Source organism: Sorex araneus, chromosome 2, assembly GCF_027595985.1.
Source record: "Sorex araneus isolate mSorAra2 chromosome 2, mSorAra2.pri, whole genome shotgun sequence".
Classification (NCBI taxonomy): Eukaryota; Metazoa; Chordata; class Mammalia; order Eulipotyphla; family Soricidae; genus Sorex; species Sorex araneus.
The window spans coordinates 74,713,608-74,719,041 of NC_073303.1; positions in this window are offsets into that span (position 1 = coordinate 74,713,608).

The following is a 5,434-nucleotide window of genomic DNA, read 5'->3' on the forward strand; positions in this document are numbered from 1 at the left end:
TAATATGTAGAAGACCAGGAGATGGGTCAGTGGCTAAAGCACCTGCCTTACTAGTTTAAGGCCATGAGTTCAATCCCATGCCACCTGCATACATAGATAGAGTGAGATCCCGGGCACTCAGTTGTGTGTGACTCCCAGCCACATTATTGATCTCTGACCTCTCACGTTGATTGATCTCTCACGTTTACTGCCAACATTGGGAGTTTAGCACCCTCCTCCCCCGCCCCCAGCAAACCACCACCAACATTGTGTGAGATTCCTAATCACCACAACTGCATCAACAGAAGGAAGGGCAGGGAAAAGGAGGGCAGTAAAGGGCAGGGAAGGAAAGGGAGGGGGGAAAGTATCAACACCCCCCACGCCCTCACATTTTATTTCTTTGTTTTGTTTTGGGACCACACTCGGCTATGCTCATGACTGAGTCTGGCTTTGCTCAGGGATAACTCCTGGTGGGGTTCAGGGAGCCTTCAGGGATCAGGCAGAGGTTGACCAAGTTCAAGGCAAGCACCTTGCCTGTTATTCTATCTATAGAGCTCAACGAATTAATTTCTAACAGACAAAATTTGCTTAAAACTCAATATTGAGAGATAATACAGGGGTTAAAGCACTTGCATGCAGCTGGTGCCTGTTCATTCCCTGGCATTGCATATGGTACCCCAAGCAGTTCCAGGAGTGACCCCTAAGCACAGAACCAGGAGTGAGCCATGAGCACAGCCTGATGTAGCCACAAAGTTAAACAAAACAATCCACCAAACCTCCAAAAACTTACAATATTATTACAGCTACTTAAATTTAAGTAATTTAAATAATTACAAAAATCTAGTACAATGGCTATACTGTTTTTATTTTATCTGGAACATCAGTGATAGCAGGCAGATCCTGTTACTAGGGAAAAAAATTGAACAAGGTGGTCTGTGATGAGTTATTGTGTATGGAATTAATTTCTTATCCAGGTTGAGATGATCTCATAAATTGTTCTGTTGGTTGGCAATTTCATCCTCGCCTGCTAGATTGAATTATTTCCTTGTAATTCAGACCCCCTGTGTGGTTGGTAATGAAGAACACATTGTATGTCTTGGCTCCCACAGATAGAGGAGGACAGATGCCCACGACTGTCTGCGAGCCGTCAGCGCCCAGCTCAGCCTCACATCCTCCATGGACAATTTCATCAATGGTGCATTGTTGTATGTCAGGCCAGGGGTGGGACAAAGATGGCAGGAAATCTCGAGAATATTGAGGCTGACAGGGATGTGTTTACTCTATGGGATGTTCCTCATAATTTGGCCTGACACCCGCAGAACAATAGGACAGTCCCAGCCTTCTATCTCACCTCAGAAAGACTGGTTCAGGAGAGCAGCCCTGGCCCCCATGATGTCTTTTTGAAGAACAAATACTTACTCTTTTGGAGGACAAAAAATGTCTCCTTGGGACAAGAAACTCACCATGAGGCATCAACACATAACAGAGTGAATTTCTAGAGAGAAAATTTTTTTTCAGGCTGGAGAAATAGTACTATATCTTGCCTGACAGTTGGCACTTCGGTCACCAGTACCTCATAGGGTCCCCTTGAGCACAGAGCCAGTTTAGGTGTGACCCCAACCCAACACTCCTCCACCTCACCCCCCTGCCCCAAAATGTTGTATCGTTGATGGATCTTTCACAACCATGTTTTCATGTTTTATTTCTTCTAGGTGGGAACAGGGTGGGGGGAGATTCCATTCACCCAGACCAGGGCTTGTGCAGAGTCACTCGCTGCGTGTCTCAATCACTCCCTCTGAGGTGAGCAAATCTCATGGTCATTTACGGGCCATGAACTCCTTAGGGACTATGCTGGTCCACAGGGTTGTGTGGCTGAAGTCCACAGCCTTGACTCTCTCTGTGACGGCCAGTCATACCTCCTGGGCCAGAGGGACTGTCTTCAGTGCTCCCGAATAGTGTGACGAGGAAAGGACTGTTTGCTCTGAGGCTCTCGGCCACCCTGGTTGGCTGGGGAGGGGGCCCTGGATTTGGTTCGGTTGTGAGCTGTCAGCGGAGGCCTTTGAGAGCTCTTTTTATTTGTTTTGGGGGTTTGGGGTTTTGCTTTGTTTTGGTTTTGTTTGGGTTTTGGGGTCACACCCGGCTGTGTTCAAGGCTTAACTCCCGGTTCTGTGCTCAGGGATAACTTGTGGAGGGGCTCAGGGGACCACATGCAGTGGTGGGGATCAAACTGGGGTTGACCACACGCAGGGTAAACACGCCACCCGCTGTACTATCTCTCCCACCCTTCTGAGAATTCTATTTACCAGCACTACACACCCCCAAATTTTATTTGGAGGAAGTGTTCTCCAGGAACACTCAGCGTTTTACAACATCACCAAACATCTTGCTTTGCCCAGGACTGGGGTTTCTGGGAACGAGGAGCTTTCAAGTATTAAAACAGGAAATGCCAAGCAAACATGGTCAGTGGGTCCCTCCACCACTAAAAATTCAGGCTGAAGACGCAGGGGAGAAGAAATAAGAGAAGTTCTTGGAGTCTCACATACATGACCCTCTGGCTGGGAGCTGGTCAACCACTCTGTCTTTCTTATCTACATAATCCAGCAGACCTGATGTTTGTCTGCCAAGAATCTATAGGGGCTCAAGGCTGGAGCAACAGCATGGCAGGTAGGGCGTTTGCCTTGCACGTGGCCGATCTGGGTTCAATTCCCAGCATCTCATATGGTCCCCCGAGAACTGCCAGGAGTAATTCCCGAGTGCAGAGCCAGGAGTAACCCCGGTGCAATGCTGGGTGTGACCCAAAAAAGAATCTCTAGGGGCTCTTTCAGCCTGCTCTGGATCCTAATGCCAGTGAGAAAGAAATGGGGTGCAAAAGCACCCCCGCCCCAGGTGGCGTATTCCCCGGGGGCGTCTCCCTTTCTTCTTTCTCGGAGAACATGTGCTCCCCGCTGTCTTGCTGAGTTTGGAGGCTGGCAGCCCCAGTGTGTTGTAAGCTCCGCTCGGGCTGTTCAACAGATTTCTCCCGCCTGAGGCCATCTGAATGTCTTGGCAGATTCTGAGTCAGAGGCCCAAGCAGCCATGAGGGTTGCGCCTGCGAGTCTGGAAGAGCTACACTGATTCTGAGGCGCGGAGACACGACATTGTGTCAGAGATGGTTTGTCCTCCTGGGAAGCGGAGCCAAGCACAGGGAACACATGTTTTGTTTTTTTTTTTTTTTTTCTTGTCACATGGGACCCCGTGGCGGCTGCCAGAGTCCTGAGAACATGTTGTTCCACAGAGCAGACTGCTGAGAAAGGAGCAGGAACCCTAAAGGTGCTTGCGGGGAACGCCCTTGGCCCCAACCCTGCCTTCCTGACCCGCTTCCTGCGGGCAGTGCAGAGCCCTCTCACTCGCCATCTGAGGAGTTGGGGGAGGTTTAAGAGTCTGTGCCACGGACCGCTTGATGTCCCAGGATGAGAGACAGTTTGCTCCGTCTCACTGAAAAAACACCTCAGAGTGAGACCAAGATGTTACCAGAGCAGCTTTGGAATGACCTGAATTTTCTGGAGATTCTGAGGAACTTTTAAATTAAGTGGTTATTTCTGGGTTTTTAGGAGGATTGTCTGGGGGCCCAGGAGAGAAAGGAGAACCATCCGAACCAGAAACTCGGTAGCTCCAAACGTCAGTAGTGTTTCCTGATGGCACGCAGCAAACTGTGTGGTGCTAGGGGTGGAACCTGGGCTTCCTGCGGAGAAAGATGCTCACTAGCCCTGTGAAGCCATTTCCCTACTCATGCAGCCGGATTTGGTGCTCTGCTTCTCTCCAAAGCTATTTGGCCCAGTCCAGTGGCCTTCTCTAGTCTTCTGAATCCACCAGCCCTGGTCCTGCTCTGTTTTCCTTCTCTCTAACGTCCCTTTCTTGTATCAAGGGCCCATCCCCTTTCCAATGCAGTTCCAGTCATGCCTCTTGCATGAAGTCTTCGAGGATGCTGTCTGCTAGGACAGATGGTTCTGCAGAGCCACCTCCGTCATCTTTCTCAGCAGACAGCAAGTCCCCAATCCCCGTGCTGTCGTTTGAGTGGCCCCTGAGTGCCGAGCTCTCTCCTCAAGGGACAGCAGAGCTCTCTGAAGGCAAGTACACGTCTCACTTTTTGCATATACCTCATCCAGTTCACAGCAGAAACTCCATTGTGCTTATTAAAGCATCTGAAGAAATGGAACCTCCAGCCGAACCAGAGACACACGCTTCTGCTCTGTCCTCAGCATTTGCACACGTTAAGCATACATTCTTTTTGTTTTGCTCTCCTTTCTTCCTTCCTCCCTCCCTCCCTCCCTCCCTCCCTCCCTCCCTCCCTCCCTCCCTCCCTCCTTCCCTCCCTCCCTCCCTCTCTCCTTCTCCCTCTCTTTCTTTCTTTCTTTCTTTCTTTCTTTCTTTCTTTCTTTCTTTCTTTCTTTCTTTCTTTCTTTCTTTCTTTCTTTCTTTCTTTCTTTCTTTCTTTCTTTCTTTCTTTCTTTCTCTCTCTCTCTTTCTTTCTTTCTTTCTTTCTTTCTTTCTTTCTTTCTTTCTTTCTTTCTTTCTTTCTTTCTTTCTTTCTTTCTTTCTTTCTTTCTTTCTTTCCATTTTTTTCTGGGGGAGGGCACCCCTAAGGATCACTCCTGGTGGTGCTCAGAGGATCACACGAGGTGCAGGGGTCAGACAAAACTGGTCACCTGCAAGGCAAGCGCTGTCCCTGCTGTACTATCTCTCTGGTCCAAGCATGTACTGTTTGGGTAGTTTAAACATTATTGAATTGACTTGTTCCCAAATGTCAGATCAATGAAATCATACAGGACACTCTGCTTCAGAGTTCCACTCAGTACAATGCAACTAATTAATTTGCATATGAATCCTATTGTATGTTTGCTTTCTCTCCTATTGGTGGGCTGGTTCTTTTCTCCAGTTGTGACTGAGAGCTGCTGAAAGCATTCTGGTGCTGGCATTGCAGGGCTCACTGCTCTTGGTAGAACATACACCGAAGGATGGTGTAAACGTAGGGCACTTGCCTTGCACGTAGCTGACCCAGGTTTGATCCCCAGTATACCATATAGTACCTGAGCCCACCAGGAGTCACCCCTGAGTGCAGAGCTGAGAGTAAGTGCTGAGCACTGCTGAGTGTGACTCAAAGACAGAACAATAAACCCATCTGTGCATTCCATTTAAAGTAAGTTGGGGAGGAGGGTGGACTTGGGCCAAATCCAGTTAGTGCTCAGGTGTGATTCCTGGTTCTGTGCTCAGGAGAGACCCTGACCGTGCTGGGAGAAACATACGCAGGGAGGGGTATTTGGGCCAAGAATGGCTGGGTGCAAGGCAGGTGACTTATATCCTCTACTAGCTCTCTGTCCCGAAAGTAAATTTTTATTTCAAAAATAGAGAACATTGACAACTATTGAATATCAACATTCTGCAATGTTGAATGAAATGCGATGTCAAAGAAAAGCAT